Raw genomic sequence first — 19,917 nt, 5'->3', positions numbered from 1 at the left:
TTTATCTTTATCTATAATAATATTCAAGATAATAACCAAAAACAGCAAAATTTCCTTAAAATTACCAATTCAGGGGCAGCAACCCAACAAAGGATTGTCCGATTCATCTGAAAATTTCAGGGCAGATAGATCTTGTCCTGATAAACAGATTAATTTTGCTCTAAATGCTTTGGTTTTTGAGTTATAAGCCAAAAACTGCATTTTACCCCTATGTTCTATTTTTAGTCATGGTGGCCATCTCGGTTGGTTGGCCGGGTCACCGGACACGTTTTTAAACTAGATACCCCAATGATGTTTGTCGCCAAGTTTGGTTTAATTTGGCCCAGAAGTTTCAGAGGAGAAGATTTTTGTAAAAGTTAACGACTACGGACGACGGACGCAAAGTGATGGGAAAAGCTCACTTGGCCCTTTGGGCCAGGTGATCTAAAAAAGAAAACCTGTTAAATTCGTCAATTAAGAAAAATAAAATTTCTCGTTAACACATGACCAGTACTGAACCATTTCCGGTCATTATCGCACCCTGGTGGATAATGACGTTTAAAGTCTTTAACATTTCTAAAACAATAACTGAAACCAAGCAAAATGTACTTTCTTGAAAGTGAATTTTAATGAACTGTTGAAATTATAAGATTTATTGATTACTTGTTGGTGTTTAATGCAACTTTCATCACTTTTGGCTATAATATTATAGTGGATGTCAGCTTTTGATTGCCCAAACGCTAAAAATAATTGTCAATCAAAACTACAAAATGTATTGAAAAATGTAATTTTAAATTAGAAAAATGTGAAATTATAAAAAAGAATCGTTCTCATTTTTTTCTGCATTGGCATAAGCCAAGACTAAGTTAACTTAAGCTACAGTACCTTTTAAAAAAAATCCTAATCCTCCAGGTATGATATATTTTATTTTTCCCCATTTGAAACGTCCAAGCACAAGATAAAAATCACCACTGTTTAATACAATGTCCCAACTTGCCATAATGAATATCCTACCAATGAGTGTTTAATTAATAATATGTTCACACTAATTTATACTTCTCACCCTAGCCTGCATGTCAATCACAGTAAAAATTTGACCCTTCTCTTGAAAACAGCCGGTATTTGACACGCCCACATCGGTCTAGATGTGTACTTTGAAATAATCGTCGATTTTATAATTCCACCATGGTTTTCCTAATTTAAAATGTGTTCTTTTTATTTCTTTCAATGCTTATGATATCCGATGCCGTATTTAGCGACAGCGAAGATGAGACAGAAAAGGGACAGGTATGTATAATTTTATTTCAACTTATTTTCAAATTAAAATCGTTATCATGGCGAATGTACGCATAATATGATATACACTTTATGAAAAAAAGCAATAAAGGTTACGTTCAAGTGCGTAAAACAAGTATTACCATTCCTTAAAACCACAAAGGAATTTCCAATATTGCAAACGTGTATATTTTTAGCACATTTTTCATTCCACGCATGTATCTATTTTCTCCCCGAGTGTGATAGATATATGATATATGTACATTGTCGGAAAATATACAACTTATGTGTATGAGCATTCGAAACATGACGAAAAACTAACTTCGCCGAGCTTTTCTCAGACTCGTAGCAAGTAATTATATTTGTTTTCTCCGAAAATAAACGTATATTATTTTTATCCTGAAATTTACACCATTCACTTGAAATTTTAGTTGTATAAAATCTAAAAAATGTGTCCCTTATTTTTCAAAGAATTTGACATGTAGCTTAACGCGGACCCCAAAAATTAACTGTTACGTAAAAAAAGGAATATCCGCATTACCGCTCGTTCAATATGGAAGTCGGACAACAGAACATTAATTTGAACAAGTAGAAATAAAGCAACAACAAAAATATTAGTGTACCTGTTGTTTGTACAATAGTTGGCTGATTGCAGGATAAAGGAAATATAATATAAGCGAATATACAAACACCGTTTAACTTTATTTAAAAATTGATCGATTAACTGATAATTGCATGCTTAACGTTTAGTTGCATGTTTTTGAAATACAAAAAAGTAGCAGTTTATACTGTATAGCTGTCCATTATTAAGTATCCTTCAAGGCAACGTATTTATTCGTATACTAGATAACATTTTACAAATAGAACAGACAGATGCATCTTATACTAGATAAGGGATCCTCCATTTGATTTTTATGGGGGGGGGGGAGGGGGGAGGGGGGGTGCTAGGATGAAATTTGAAAAAAATAGGCAGGACAGGAGTTTTGAGTTAAAAAAAAAAGGCAGGATGACAATTTATGTAAAAAAAGTCAGGATAAACTAAGAAAAAAAAAGCAGGACCGGATAAAGTGAAAAATAAAAAGGCAGGACAGAGATTAAAACTAAAAAAAAAATGCAGGACAAGATTTTTCTAGCCCCCCCCCCCCCCCCCCCCCCCCCCACATAAAAATCAAATGGTAGCTCCCTAACATTTTACAAATATAACTAGACAGATGCATCCTGATACCTCTGCACGCAGAATACATATGTATAGTATGTGATTCTAGTACTGTCAACGGTACAGAACATTTTCTTTTTTCCCATTGCAATGAATAAAGACGATAGAATGTCTATGTTGTCTAAAATTGCTAAATTGCAAAAGTTACTGACAGGGCTTTCAATAATGGCTAAAGTCATCACAAAATAATTTTGCTATCTAAGAGCATAAAACGTGTGTACATTTAGAATATATCATCTTTTAAATGCGTATATCTTAAAAAGTCAAATATAGCACATGAAGTTGACTATGGTCCTTAAGCGTGATAAAGATATTTATTATGCTAATGTTTTTAAATTGGAAAGGTAGCAATGTTGATACGAAACTCTACTAGTACTGCCAAGCTTATGTTTGTAATGTTTATGTAACCCCGATTTAAACTTCTCATGGGCGGATCCAGCCATTTTAAATAGGGGGGTTCATGACCCACGACAAAAAAAAGGGGAGGGGGTCCAACTACATGTCCCAATTCAAATGCATTGATCGTCCAAAAAAAGGGGGTTCAAACCTTGGATCCACCACTGCCTCTCTTCTCTTCTCTTCTATTCTATTTATTCGATAGGACACATTTCCACACATTTAAAACTTGACGGTGACACCGTCAAGTTTTAAATGTGTCTAATGTAATTTAATTTTGTTTTAATCTTTAATGAGGTCTTAAATTATTGATGTTATTGCATTTGTCTATCGGTTGTCCTTAATTTGCACACAGCAACAGTTAAGATAAAAATAAGAATGGTTATGAATAAAGGAGGAATAAAGGTAAAACAATTAGACTGCCAAAATCATCCGTGAGCTAATATAAAAAAAAAAGGGCATTGAAAATTTGGCGGGAAATCATTCTCTCTATATTTTTCATACATTTAACATTTGCACCTTTTTTCTTACAAAAACTTTAAAAAAAATAACAAGGATTTTATTAGATTTTTAAATAGAACTTTGTGTAATAACATTATGAAAATATATAAAAGTAGGGGTTAGCGGGCAAAATATTTTGGGAAAGTACATAAAAAAAACCCCAGAGGATTCCGAATATCTTGCAAAAATCCTAAATACAACATGAATAAACATCCTAAGACGCTTAAAAAACGCTTTACTCACTTACAAACGATTTTTATGAATTAATGTATAAATACGAATAAGCATAGAGTATTACATGGTATTCATTTGTTCCGCTCTTTAACGAATGGCCAGTTTAGGTGCATGTATAATGAACCTATCTGGTTTTCCAGATTTTTGTATACTAGTATACATAATTGTTTATTTATGATTACGATAAAATAGCTTGTGTTTGTATCATAATATGTTTACTGTCTCAGACGCGAGATGTGGTAATGTTGTTATAATTTTTACTACAAGCTTTAACTTGAGTTTTCATCGCAGATAAAGATCAGTAATTTTACATTTACAGAGATTCGTTCGTTCATTAGAAACTATATTATCTCTGACATATATCAATACAATAACTAGTAATCGACTTGTCAATTGGTTTTACATTTTACATCATCTGAAAGGTGTATGCACTACACCACTCCTTTATTCAGCTACACAAGAAAGATCCCATGTGGTTTGATTCTTCAACTGCCCGGAAACGTTTAATATTAAATGATATCCGTGTTATAAAATGAATGAAAGCTAGTGTATATATGAGTGGTTTACTATTTTCGACTTTAAAACTATTTCCATTAAACAACCATCTATGATGCATAATACATGTAATACTGTGCTAGCTATCAGACACATACAAAATAAAAGCGTAAGAAAACTAACTTTTATTTACGGTATTAAACTTTTTTCAGAGAAATTTTATCTATATAGTATCATGGTAAAACAGCATAATTACTTTTTGGGATGTTTTATAGTAATTAGTCTAGATCTGATGTGTGACATGGCACAGTATTTAAAAAAAAATGAACAGAACGACTGATGAAGATATTACATGTAAAGAATAAATATATGACGACATGTTTTTTTTCATAACTATTACTTTTATGTATGCACGTTTTTTAAAATTAGTGTTATAAAATAGTTATTCTAAGTTAAATGTTGTTGGGTTTGTTTTTTTTTGCGTAGATTTAACATACCAAATCACTGCATTGTGTGCAAAGTGGCGCAAAAAGCATTACAATAAAGCGGTCGTAAGGATTTACAGGCTACCCGTAGGTCTTTAACAATGAGAAAAAAATATCACATACTATACTCATGGTCGATTCAACAAAACTTAATCTTCTTTTCTGTATTTTGAAAATATATATATTGAATAAAATTAAGGGATATCGAGATGAAAAATATGATCGAATGGAGCTATAATAGATTGTTTAAAAATAATTTAGATTTAAAAACTCGTTGGAAACGCTTTACTTCATTCAAAAAACAAATGCATACATTTTACGAACTGGACTCGACGATCTTTCAAATCGTTCCCTCAAGATACTATGTTGTTCCCACAAGATAAATATCTCGTTTCCTAAAGATGATATGTCGTTCCCTCAAGATGTTATGTTGTTCCCCCAAGATAGTCATCTTGTTCCCTCAAGATGATATGTCGTTCCCTCAAGAGATCATGTCGTTCCCTCAAGATATTATGTCTTTCCCTCAAGAAACGATGTTTTCCCCTCAAGATGATATGTCGTTCCCTCAAGATGCTATGTTGTTCCCTCAAGATAGTTATCTCGTTCCCTCAACATAGCAATATCAATACAATGTTAAAACTATGTTGAGGGAACAACATAGTATTTTGAGGAAACGACATAATAACTTTAGGGAACGACATAACATCTTGAGGGAACAACATAGTATCTTGAGGGAACGACATAGCATCTTGAGGGAACAACATAACATCTTGAAGGAACGACATAGTATCTTGAGGGAACGACATAACATCTTGAGGGAACAACATAGTATCTTGAGGGAACGACATAGCATCTTGAGGGAACAACATAACATCTTGAAGGAACGACATAGTATCCTGAGGGAACGACATAATATCTTGAGGAAACGACATATTATCTTGAGGGAACGAGATAACTATCTTGTGGGAACGACATAGTATCTTAAGTGAACGACATAGCATCTTGAGGGAACGAGATAGCTATCTTGTGGGAAGGACATATCATCTTGAAGGAACGACATAGTATCATGAGGGAACAACATATTTTTTTTTCTTTCATGTTCGCATTCTGCCACCGTAGTTTCATGACCAAACTACAATCTGAATGTTTTTTTTAATTGATATACATATTCAGACTAACTTAAAGACCTTATATTGCTAAACAATTGATAATTCAATAAAAGGCTATTGTTACAGTTTTCAGTCATGATTTACCTCAAAATTTAGTGAGTGACTCTAAATTTTTGTTGAATAATAAATGTTTGAATACAATATATATATTTCTATCTTTATAAGCCTCTTTTCGTGCTTTTAGTTTGTTAAAGGAGAAATAGTGAACAAAATTAATAAGAACAAATAACACATTATACGTTTTTAGTAAGTTTAGGTAATTTTTTTTAACATTATACTTTTGTAAACTCCATGGTATATAATGCTACTTTGATAAAATATAATCTCCAAAGTCATGAAATAGTAAATACAGAAATGGTTTGATCCTTTTGGTAATTCGGTATTTTACAGATAAATGCATGGATTCAATTTTACAGTCAACATTACGCTTTCAAAATGACAACAGAAATCACTATTCCGTTGAAGCCTTTGCGATTTTTTTTTATTTTCAAGCGTCATAAGTTTATTTGTCTCTATAGATTTGACCACAATGTTTATCTAGAAACAATATTTAACTTATTAAAACTGCAAGTATTCTGCATGTATGATTTATTTCTCATGCCATAGTTTATTAATTTAGAAATATTTACATAGCCATGCAGTAGTGAACAGACAATTTGTGTAGTAATCAATCCTCCTGAGAAAATAAAATGACCAACGATTGCATGATAGTTATTAAGTAATGTACGAGATAACTAATGACCGCAAAATCTGAAGTTTATCCCAACAAATTCCCATCTGCTAATTCCTCAATGTCTTGTTTCATGATTTACATGAACGATCAGATTCAGTATAATTATTTCCGGAGTTACTAACATGACTAACATGTTTAACCCCGCCACATTATTTATGTGTGTGCCTGTCCCAAGTCAGGAGCCTGTAATTCAGGGGTTGTCGTTTGTTTATGTGTTACATATTTGTTTTCATTAATTTTTTTACATAAATAAGGCCGTTAGTTTTCTCGTTTGAATTGTTTTACATTGTCTTATCGGGGCCTTTTATAGCTGACTATGCGGTATGGGCTTTGTTCATTGTTGAAGGCCGTACGGTGACCTATAGTTGTTAATGTTTGTGTCATTTTGGTATTTTGTGGATAGTTGTGTCATTGGTAATCATACCACATCTTCTTTTTTATATTCTCACTAAACATGCTCAGTATACAATATATGTTATTTCAATTGAACACAACACTACTGCACAAAAACAAATACAAAATAAAACCGCGAAGAGCCTTAGGCCGCCATCATCGTCATTGTATTTAACTAAAATATCTAAGTTATAATATGAAATCTACTTCAACATAATATGCTACGAAATGAGGTCTGTATGGTTTATTGCTTAGGGCTACGTAACGTTTTCCCTTGACCCAAAATTATCCAGTTATGCAGGGTTCTGTTCGAAGAATGAAACCAAAGTACTGAAATACTGAAAATCGGATGACCGCAAGTTCTTGTGAATGGTCCAAGAAGCACTTGTCTCAGAAAAAAACCCATATCTATACCTGAAAATGAGGTTTTATGTGCAGATATAATTTTTTTCTTGGACAAGTTCGTGCGTAGATAAATTAATGACAGGGAATTCATCCTCACCGTAATGACTATTATATTGAAGTACGTGATACAAATCCGTATAATTACTCAGGTATATTATTGTTATATAGTATATAATACTTGTATATTACAGTTACATGTATTTTCATTGTATATCATTCTATTCTTCTATATTAATAATAGTGCAGTGCTAGTGCATGGTTGAGTTATCGTTGCTTAAGATTGCAAACGTTCTTGAGATATTCCACCGCATGCGTGTGCACATTTATTTTGAAAGATTTTTCATTAAATGTTTATACGTATAACAAAACATTTTAATATTATTAATTTATCTTTTTAAAAAAAGTATGTGATGAGTATTCATTGAAGAAATGGATTTTTAACAAGCGATAAGGAATATAAGTTTGCACTTGATGATGTCTTCATCATGTTTATAGATCGGTTCAAAAAACCAAAACGAATATTACGTAATGGAAATCTAGGCGATAGCAATACACCGGAATGCCCTCATCCGCTGTAAAAATTGATAATTTACAACACCTGGCATTCTTGACCTTGAAATACATTTTAAAGAAACTAATTATTATATCTATACACACAGAAATACAAAAGTAGCTGTCAATCACAGCATGTATTCCGAGGATTTATTATAGGTGAAGCAATACGGCAAATAAGAAATATAAGTGGCCATAACAAATCAATAAACGATTAAACTAATGTCAAAGTGAAATTATTAGATAGGGGTTATTATAACGTCTAAATCATGTGAAATAAAATTGAGAATGGAAATGGGGAATGTGTCAAAGAGACAACAACCCGACCAAATAAAAGAACAACAGCAGAAGGTCACCAACAGGTCTTCAATGTAGCGAGAAATTACCGCACCCGGAGGCGTCCTTCAGCTGGCCCCTAAACAAATATATGCTAGTTCAGTGATAATGAACGCCATACTAATTTCCAAATTGTACACAAGAAACTAAAATTAAAATAATACAAGACTAACAAAGGCCAGAGGCTCCTGACTTGGGACAGGCGCAAAAATGCGGCGGGGTTAAACATGTTTGTATTTATATTGATGCTTTTTATCAATTGACGTAGTGAATTATTACAACAAAACAAATCGAAACAAAAAAAAATATTCGGTTTTAATGATCTTTAAAAACTAAATATAACCCATACATGTATACGTAAGATTAAGAAAAGTAAGTACTAAGTAAGTAAATTTTGTTTAGGGTCGGCTTATATATACACAATAACAGACAAAACATGAGCTCTGACTACTGATGCTAAATTTGGTTGATTATGATTTAGGGAATTACTGAATCAGGACCGGAGCGGGCCCCCTCTTAGGCAGTCAGTGGGCCCCGGCTTGTGAAAAATTCTGGATCTGCCACTGATCAATGGTATAGTGTTTCATGTATACAAACATTTGGATATGGTAATTAGGTGCAAATGTCAAAATAATCGGATTTATAGCATCTATGACTAGCATCAGTGGAAATACTACATTAGAATAATAGAGATTAATTAGTTTGACAAATAGCTAATGCATTTACAAGTCGACTGTGGTCAAATTAACCGCATTAAAAATAAATACTGGCATCTGATTTGTTTCAGATACTTCTGATATTACCAAGCAAGTGATAATATGAACCCATAATTGATATTTGAATTTATCAACTATTATATATCATGTAGAAAGAAATTTTAACCTATTCCAGCGGCCCATTCCTGTCACTCATTGGATAGTAAGTGCCTCCTCTCCACCCCCGAGTAAACTTAAAGCATATCTTACGATATCATTTTATTAATGATTTTATATTAGACATTGACCATTCATTTTTTGTGGAGGTGGAGGCGGCAAGAACTTTTTAAATAATTATTGTGGGTTCCCATTGAAAATAACAGGATTTAAAAACAAAATTGTTCATATTGAGATAAAAATCGAATGTCGAAAAAAATGATAGTCCGAGAATCAAAAATTCCTTAACACGCATGATAGTAACTACTTTCACAACGAGAGGATTTCCCTCAATAATCGTGGTTAAACCTTTAATAACAGATAGAAATATTAATATACCTATTCCAATCAAAATGTACAAATACATTAATTATTTTGTTTATATAAAAGCTTTAAGAAGTAGGCACTTCACATCGGTGTTAATATTTACGCACCCAGCGGCAAGTTGTCATAAATCACGCACTATGAAGCTGGGGTTATAAAACGATTTTTTTTTTTTGGCACAGACATTTTATGAAGATAATATGGTATTCAAAATTAAAACTATGATTAATCTAATTGATCGATGTGTGCAGCCGATATGTTTTATTACTGGATGCTTCGTTCACTCTGCATTGTCATAAAAGGAAAATTAACATAGTTTACTCAGACCTAATAGGCCTCAAAAGAATTTTCTACTTTTTGCGTGATACTTTTTTTATTTCATAATTGATAGGCATGGGAGATACTTTTATTAAGTACAAATTGCGTTAAAAAAAGCAACAGCAACCTATATTTTTTTTTACTAAAACATACTACATTTTCTTTAATACGGTTTCGTTCTTAAAATCAACATTCAAAGGCTCGAGAGAGAAAAAAGGCTACAGTACTATTGTACACGTTTATGACTGAGAAAATAAAATAGTTTGTCTTGTCTTGTCGTTTTATGGGAAAATCAATTGTTTGCACCCCCCCCCCCCCCGAAAATGAAATAGTTGCTGCCTAAGACATGTTCTAAAAAAAATGGCAATGGTCAGTTTATTTTGCTGTTGAGCATAGTTTACAAAGTCATTGCATATCGGTTTTCTTTAATAAAATAAAATAAATATATTTGGGCTAGTGAACAGGATAAAGAAGAAAAAACGGATTACTTTTGAAAAGTCACAAAATACATTCTCATTTTGTACCGTTGTACCACTGTCCCAGGTTAGGGGAGGATTATGATCCCGCGAACATGATTACCCCCCCCCCCCATTATGTATGTATGTGCCTGTTCCATGTCAGGAGCCTGTAATTCAGTGGTTGTCGTTTTTTTATGAGTTACATATTTGTTTTTATGAATTATGACATGTGAGAAGCAAAATGTATGTTTAACACGCATATTCATTAGAATATTTTTTGTATGGAGCGCGAGAGGGTCAAAAAGCGGAATTGAGTATTGTGTTATTCAAAATCAATTTCTCGACCATGCTTTCATGGCATCACTTAAGTATTTGCAGGCACACCAGCAGCTGCCCTTAGTCAATGCACTACTGTTGTGGCCACAAAAAACTTGTCCCGTGTTGACGTAAAGCGAATGTAGCGCTCCTCCCTTGACGATGGTTGTTTTTGGTCTACGACATATTGACCTATCCAGTGCTGTTGCAATTTGTTGATAACTGTTTTTTAGTCTATAAACTGTTGACTTATGCACATTAAATCGATCTACTACGTCAGTAACACTCATGCAAGCATCAACCATTCCAAGAGCCATCTGACGGTCATTTTCGGAGAGGCCTGGTTGACGCCCCATGCAATTTTTTCAAACGTTTATGTGTTTTTCTTACCAATGGTGTGTTTCTGAACGTTAGTGCAAAAACAAATTAAATTTCGTCTTAAAAGTACAGGTGCAGAAGGTAAAACATCAATTACACGCGCAAAGCTAAAATGGCGCAAAATCAATCACCTGGAAAAAAGTACGACTGCTTAAAAATACAGGTAATACTAAGGATTGTATCAATGATGTTTATTAAAAAAAAATCCAGAAACAACCAAAAAAAATTTAAAAAAAAAGTGTTGCTAAACTTTTTTGGCTCAGTATAGGTTAATTTAATTATTTAGGAATTGTTTAATCATGTCATTGTTTTAATGTCATTTACAATGATTATTTTATTTGACGACACATTTGTTCTGCTATTTTACACACGATTATCTCTGCCTTTGCCTTTACTTGTATTGATTTATTTGAAATAGAAAAGCATGTTTTTCATAATCATAAATGATAAATTTATAGAAACCACCATTGCAGAGTGCTGGAATGTGACAAGAGATCAATGCCACCAAAAATTACAATTATAGATCACCACACAGCCTTCAACAATGAGTAAAATCAATGTCCATAATCAGCTATAAATATTACAAAACAACAATGCAAATATAGAACAATTCAAACTAGAAAATTTCAAATAGCCCTCAGTAGAAATGATCCGAAATAGTGCGATACACAGATTATCAGTTTTGTGCATACATAATTATATTGACTGAAAAGATTCACATTATGACTGACTAAATTATGCTATTACTAGATAGTAATATCTATTAAACCGATTATCTTTACTTTTCCACTTTAAGGATGAACTACATATTAAGTTCATGGTTAATCATGAAGAGACATAAAAAAAGAAATATCATTTTTTTTTTTTGTTATCTGTTAGAAGTCAAGCCTACTAAAATGGTACAGCCTCGGTGGTTTAGTATTCTTATAGAATATTTTGCATTATAATTGAATATAAAATCTATGAAAAATTTATATGTGTTTACATGCATACGTATGTGTTTAAGTCGACTTCTGCGGGTGTCTGGGACATTCTTAATACAATGTATCTTGATATACAAAAAGCAACATGGATTTCAACCAATATTTTGTCTTTTCATAATTAATATCGAAGTTTAATTCGGTTATGTTACAAATATAGCATATACCATACCACATCAAGAAGGGGGAAAACATTACAACTACGTTTTACAACAACTGTACTTGCTAAGGCAGTATTATATACCTGCAATTATTTTAGTCAGCTACAGCTATTTAGTGGACAACAAACTCCTGTTTTGACACATCAAGTAATGAATGAGCAAGATAAATAGATAACATGTTTAAGGTTTGAATTATAATTTTTGCAGGGTGGAACGTTGCCTCCAGTATTGTATATTCAAGCGGACAACTGCTTGCGGGAAAACAAAAATAAATATGTTTTATCGTTTTGCGAGTTACTGATGCACATAAAAGTATTTCAAGAGGTAGACATTTGATATCTTATAGCCCACAGTAATCATACTACTGTTAGATAATAGAATTCCTATCTAAAAAAATTCAGGGAATACAATCATGACAATGGACACACGTATTTTTATGCCCCACCTACGATAGTAGAGGGGCATTATGTTTTCTGGTCTGTGCGTCCGTTCGTCCGTTCGTCTGTTCGTCCGTCCGTTCGTCCGTCCGTCCGTTCGTCCGTCTGTCCCGCTTCAGGTTAAAGTTTTTGGTCAAGGTAGTTTTTGATGAAGTTGAAGTCCAATCAACTTCAAACTTAGTACACATGTTCCCTATGATATAATCTTTCTAATTTTAATGCCAAATTAGAGTTTTTATCCCAATGTCACGGTCCACTGAACATAGAAAATGAAAGTGCGAGTGGGGCATTCGTGTACTGAGGACACATTCTGAATTGATCGGTGATTCCTCCTACCATTTTTATAAGGGTCGTATCATTATGTATTAACATGAATAACTGTATCCAAATGAACATGATGAATAAGATATAATAAAGCGAGAAAATATACCGACGGAGAATCATAATGAAAAGTCGATTAAAATAAATCATCTCAATATTCAACAGTAAAACAACTAAGACAAACCATTACATAAAAATATAAAGTAACTCCAATACCACCGGAAAACTCGGTTAACAGCTCTTCGAGGGACACCCGTCGTATTTTTAGACTAACTGAATTCATGATATGGAACACCGTCCCTGAAATAATGTATCAAGTGTAATATATAAATACTCCACATACATCCACTATCATGACTGTCGCAATATTGCTTCAGAGAAATGTCAAAACAATTAGCAAAAGAATGCACATACAAGAATCGTAATGCGGACAGTTTTAAAATATAAATCAATATAAAATTTGATAGAATTTTTTATGAAAATATTTTTTTTTGCAGGTTCACCTTTCTTTTCTGTATGTTGGACACACACATGAGGATATTGACGCCGGTTTTCAGCAAAATAGTAGATTCCCTCCGTCGAAATGACGCATAAAAATCCCTGAGCTTTTGGATCTCTTACCAAATCCAAGCAACTTAATTTGGCAATACGATATTAGGAACTGGCTTCAACCATTTATTGCTGATGTACGGAAACATATCAAGCCATTACATTATAGATTTACAATGGATGAAGTATCTAATAAGATTAAACTGTGTTACAAATCCAATCATGCGGGGCCTTGGAAGATTTCAACAAGTGGAATGTTCATGTTTAACGATAAAGGTGAAGTAGAATTGCCAAAGGGTGTACCAAAAGTATCCACGCCAGTTTTTGACAAAATATTTATCGAAAAAATTGAAAGTGGAATTAATGACTGGAAATGTCTCTTCACGGATCAAATGTCAAACGCGTTGTCTTTGCTTGCTAATATCACTGAGAAAACTAAATATTTATCTTCTTTTCAAATTAAATATTTTTCATTTGAGCAAAACATCTGGACGTTTTATTAGCAAACTCAACTCGAAATCGGTAATTGACTACTTTATAATATTTATTTGTTTTTCTTTAATCATCAACTAACAACATTTAAGGTCGAAATCAATCGTTGTTTTTTTATGTATTTTCAGGAAATACGAAGAACATGACAACTAGACGCACCATATATAGCTCATATGTATATGGCTATATATGTCAAAAGAAACAGATATTTTATTCTATAATACAGGAACTAATAGAACTCATTTTCTTTTTTGATTTGATTTGTTATATACATGAGGTATCATATTTGTTGTGGCTATTTTACCTAGCAGTTGAACAACATATGGATTCAACAGCAACAGTACAATTATGTTTTATTCAAAATAATGTGCATGCTTTAATATGTAATTTTCAAGAGTTTAAATTTTCTACTTGTGCTGTACTGACATTAAACAGTTTGTAATTATGTTTTCTCTTGAAAAAACATTGATTTCTATCTCGTTTACTTTCCTTTAATTTGATGGATACACGAATACGTGGTAGCGTGATCACCCCGAGTGCGAGAGGTCGTAGTTTGGAACCCAGCTGGATGAAAACGGAGACTTTAGAATTTGTATTTGTTGCTTCTCCGCTTAGCACGCAGCATGAAGGAGTTTGATCAAAGGATTGATTGGCTCGAAGTGATAATGCAAGTCCGTTTCGGTGGACTGTTATCTTATGAACAACGTGACGGTTGTCACATGTGAAGCAGTATTTTCTTCCCTTTCGGAGTTGCCGAGATCACCCCAAGCTTTTGGTGGGATGCGTGTTGCTTGTAGGTTTTAATTTCTTTGACGTTTCTTCCTCACTATTGTTTGTCTTTTCTTTTGTAGCCATGGCGTTAGTTTACTTTCGATTTATGAGTTTGAATGTCCCTCTGGTATCTTTTACTCCTCCTTTATGAATTAGCTTGTTGAAAATCCGACTCTGCGTGTGGTTCAAGTGAAAAGTAAAGTTATTTTTCATGTTACATTAACTTGTTCTTGTCCTGAATATGCATATTTATTTCCAACTGGACAGTGCGAATCACCAAGATTCATCTTTTATTTCGTATTTGAATGTTTCAAAGTCATTTAAAGTCTTGCACATGTACATTAGTTAGTGTTAATTATGACCTTCAAATCTAAGGCCCGCTATCTAACTTTGCAAAAAGAATTTAAAGCAGTATTTTCATTAGCTTGACTTGTTTGCAATATAAAAAAAAATCAGTCGAAAAGTGCATTGAGAATCACACTGATTTTCCAAGCTTCACCTGATAAATGTTCGTCATTTTTATATTCAAGATTGACATTTTTAGACGGAAAGTAAATCTTTGCAAAATGCTGTAGAAATGGATAAATACACATAATGGGGACATTTCCCCATTCCATGTATATTTTATATTTCTTCGACATAGAAAATGACCAATTACACAGCTTGTTTTAAAGATTATTTTCATGTGGGGAAATTTCCCCAATATTGTTAAGTGTTCACGAATGTGTTATCTTCCTGTATGGATGTTTTCCCACTACTTGTAATTTAATGGGGAAATTTCCCCATTTCGTATTCTTTTATCACCATATTGAAAGTCATATTTAATTTGGGGATATTTCCCCACTTTATTCATGATGTTAATTACAGTTACTTACACATACTTCTCAAACTTATAATTATATTTGAAGAAAAGTGGGGATATTTCCCCAGTCTGAAGGTCTTTTTTCTGGGGATATAATCCCAGTCTAAAGGTCATTTTATTCCGTGGATATTTCCCAATTTTCATTTATTTTTAAATTCATTATGATAATAGATGAGGAAAAATTTCAATGAGTTTCATCATTCTTTGTTGCTGCATGAATATAAAGTTAACATCAGGTGTAATTCTGGATAAATTTTCATTAATTTTTAGCACCTGAATCGCCTCGCTTCTTCAAATAAAGATGTTTTTTTACAATAAACGTTGACAATCTTTTTGTTTACCGAATTTGAAACCACACTAAAAAGAGAATAAAATAGATTTTCTCTTTTTCAAATAGAACGCGTTATATGTAACACAGCATCATCCGACAAACACTGTATTTGAGGCTTCTAACTTGGGACAGTCACATACACACAGAATGTGGGTGGTGGTGGTGGTTTGGGGGGGGGGGGTGGGGGTGGGGGTTGCACATGTTTGATAGGTACTTAACCCAATAAAAACTGGCCGCCACGAAATAGCATAAATACGATGATTAAAGTGGCGTTAAAACCCCCAAAAAAACAAAATCAGATTTAAACAATGACGTGTAAGTTGAGAAGTGGAAATTATCCCTTTGTATAATATGCTTCAACTTTTGCAATGTTTTGATTTTGTCATTTACTAAGGGACATATCGTATTGAATTATCCTAGGAGTTTAGTTTTTTTTTTTTAAATTTAATCTTTTTTATTATGTAGATTAACAGTGACCGTACACGCGAAAATCAATCTCGTTGTGATGACCAACAATAATCTATAGTTTTCAACAAATTTGATCTATCTTACAAATGTCGTTATTTAAATAATAAAAAAAAAATTAAAAAACATTTATATGCATTTTTGATATAGTATTTAGCTGCTTAAGAAAATAAAGAAAAGACATTTCCATAAAGTATAGCTCAATCACATATAAACATGACAGATAAAATTCAGATTCAACTCACTTTCAACTATAATAATAAAAAAATGATTAAATAAAAGATATGTTTTTTATTTTGCGTATAAAAGTAAAAACATATGTTTTGAAAATAAAATTTTAATGATTATAGGGTAAATATATGCACATGTTAAATGCATTACGGATCAGCAAGCAGGATCTTGACGTCTCTCATATATTTCTATTTTTTGTTTCTTTTATGCAATTCTTTATTATGTCACATTAACATTTAGTTTCATCTTCTATGGATAAACTGTGTCGTTTAATCTCATATTTAGACTTCACTCAGTAGGATTTGGTGATAGCTTATAGCAGTTAGACTAACAGTTAGATAATATGTATAAGATAATTTGTAGTATACAATTATTATAATCGATAAATTCTAGTTAGAAACTCGTCTTACTGTCCTTTTAACAAAGATACCGGTAGAAGGGACTTGTTGAAGATTATCAATGACCACATCAACATGTTGTGATAATGCAACGTCAATAGAATTCGATTACGAAACGTCATTTGCGAGACAGACTTACGGCCGCAACGTCAACTGCCTATCAATTTGATGAATGCCATTTTGCAAAGATTTATGCCATGAATGTTTTTCATTAACTGAAGTGCCAAATAATCGACTGCAGAAAAACGTTTAAAGCCTTAAAGTTTTAACCGCATAATTGCCAAAACCCGTTGTTATGAATGGAACAACGGTAAAATCAGAAGATGAAAAAAACAGAACAAAAAACGTGTCGAACAGAGTTGGTTGACCTTTCTGATAATCATTTTGGTGTTTGATACAGGCAGTCATTGCTTTTGACGGTTACAGGTTGCATTTCTGTAAATATTGAAAATGCAATTTCCCATAAGAACTCATTTTACGGCTAAAACTGTACCACTTTTACTATGAAGTTTTGAAAAAAATCTTATCCTAGAATTCAATGTTTATATGCACCACTATTTTTTTTAAAGGTCAAAATATAGGGCTGTGCGGCATATTTTCAACGTTTATATGCCCTGAACTTCTCGGAGTTTAAACTAACACTAATCAGTGTTTTCCTTTTTTCACTAAGGTAAGGTGGGTGTTTTAAAAAAATAACTTGCAACCGGGTGGTTTTTTTTTAAATGTCCAACCTTTTTTAAGTTACTGTGGGTGCACGTGGGAGTCACAGAAATAAAGATTAGTATAATATTCACATTTTATGGAGTTGAACAAACATAAATAGAAGTAGTCATATTAATTGTCAAATATTCTTTGATTTTATTTTTTCAAAAATTTATCTCTTTTATCTCTTCTTTCATTTACAATTTTATGCATCAGCATGGATTTAAGGCCTTTCGATCCAGTTTTCTGTTCTGTTTCTTGCTTTTGTGCCGTATTTTTGGCACACAGAACAGTAGTATCCTTCCTCTGTGACTATAAGTCATTTGAAGTCTTGCTCATATTTGTCTTCACTTGCGTGTCTTTTCCGTTGTTTGGTTGATTTTTGTTCAATTTCCACAACTTCAACATTACTATCAATTTTATTTAACTTATTTGGTCTAGTATTTTCTTTATCATCATCGTCATCTTCCTTTCTTTTCCCCCGATTGATTAATGAAAACATTGAAATTTGACGATTGGACGCCATCTTTGTCAATGAAAACAAGGCGGGATTAGTATTAAAATTTTAACGGTACGGAACCGAAAAAAATCCGGATTTTGAAAAAAAAGCCGACCACCTCCTAAAATCGAAAGGTGGTCGGCTTTCAAAAGAAGGTGGTCGGCACACCCGGCTTAAATGCCGAATGGAAAACACTGACTAATTTTCTTAACTACCCCTACCTCGAATGAAATGTTATCACAGATTTCAATGTAAACAATATGCACGTGTTTATGTACTTGTAACATTGCCAAGTTATGTCTCTGTGAGATGGAACACAGAGAGCATTACTGGGAACCAGTGTGTAAACGAAATTAATTTTCTATGAATATTCAAGTTCTCCCCAAAAGAGGCGTGTTATGAGAACAGCTGTATTTACAAGGTGCAACCTATACAAACATTTATTCAAATAGAAAACTCTCTAAAATCATTTTTTCTCACATGAATACTCATTTATCAGAATTATAGCCTTAAAGAAATCACTGTGTATACTCTAAGTTTTTCTTAACTGTACATTTTATTCCCCCTCCCCTGTTTCAATTTTTTAAAGAATTTGAAAACAAGATTTTGATTATTGCCAGCTTACCCTATTTGCATATTTTGTGATAAACAAAAATGCCTAGAACCTGTTTAAAACTGTTTTGATAACATATTGAAAGCATATCAGAATACTATAAATGTAATGTTTAGCAGTCAATCATTACAACATTCAAGATTTATAAAGTATCCAATCCAGCCTCTGTCTCCAATCCACATCTTACTGTACGCCTGTTTGTCAATTAAAGTACACATTTTCTGCCTCAAATGGTCAATTTAGAATTCTTATCACAACAGTATCATCTGTAGCTATATATCTGACACACTTTATCTGATATATATACTAGAAGTGTTCAAACAAAGCCATATTTGCAATAGTTGTATGTATGCAGATACCAGTCTGAGATATAAATTCACTTAAAATGTTATAGAGATGACTGCTGATATTTGCATTACTTCCAAGCATAGTCATTGTTTTCTGTATCAAGAACTTTAAAATCATAAAATCATAGCATTTACAAGTTAAATTATTTGTTTTATAACCCAGAGGGTAGGCAATTTTGTATGTTTTTGCCCCTGGAGCCTCAAATTTCCTAAATCATTCTGTTGTTTCTAGCAATTTGGAATATTTAGTACATATTCAGGATAGAACACACTATTGTAAGTTTTGTTAAGATATTTTGTTTTTCTAGCTAGTATTTATTATGCCGTGGTGACAAAAAAAAACTGATCATGTCCAAAATATAATGAAATTCGAAGGGATACTATCGGGACGGTCTCTTGATCTAATCTTAAGATTATCTTATATGGGGACAGTTTAAAGGCTGACGAGGACAGTATGCAAATATTTCATAAAGTTTCTAAATACATAAATAAAATAAAACGCGTTGAAATTTGATCTTGTATATAAATATTTATATTATATATATAAATACGATTTTAAATCGAGTGGAAGGCCCAGCGTAATTGACTATAACCGGACAATTGTGTTGGTTCCAGTGACATCAAGAAAGTAAATTACAGTTTCATTTTTTTCATTTTTTTTATCACATTTTTTTTTTATTATTAATTTTATTTGTTAGTTGTATTTTTTTGTGATTGTATTTATTCAATTTATCATTGGCTACTAGTTGAAGACTATTGTATTCACAAATGTGTTTGTTAAATGAAATAAATTAATGACTATTACAAAAAAAATAGTCGAAAAATAGTCTGATTGCTTTAGACTTTTTAGCAAACTGTTTGTTTGATATGACACGCAGGTCTTTT

The 19,917-nt window shown here is 32.5% G+C and overlaps 1 protein-coding gene and 1 long non-coding RNA gene across 2 annotated transcripts in view; both read left to right on the top strand.

Moving 5' to 3' along the window:
* LOC143069494 (uncharacterized) overlaps positions 1-19,917 on the top strand; it is a 213,191-nt gene that overhangs the window by 121,643 nt on the left and 71,631 nt on the right. The gene's annotated exons all lie outside the window — the stretch shown is intronic.
* LOC143069493 (uncharacterized) lies at positions 362-14,288 on the top strand. The gene is made up of 3 exons (XR_012976418.1): positions 362-1,266; positions 13,270-13,597; positions 13,942-14,288. It is a non-coding gene; the product is annotated as an uncharacterized LOC143069493 (long non-coding RNA).

This window comes from Mytilus galloprovincialis, chromosome 3 (assembly GCF_965363235.1).
Source record: "Mytilus galloprovincialis chromosome 3, xbMytGall1.hap1.1, whole genome shotgun sequence".
In the NCBI taxonomy this organism is placed as follows: Eukaryota; Metazoa; Mollusca; class Bivalvia; order Mytilida; family Mytilidae; genus Mytilus; species Mytilus galloprovincialis.
Note: the sequence above shows the minus strand (reverse complement) of the source record. Positions and strands in the feature narration are given on the sequence as shown.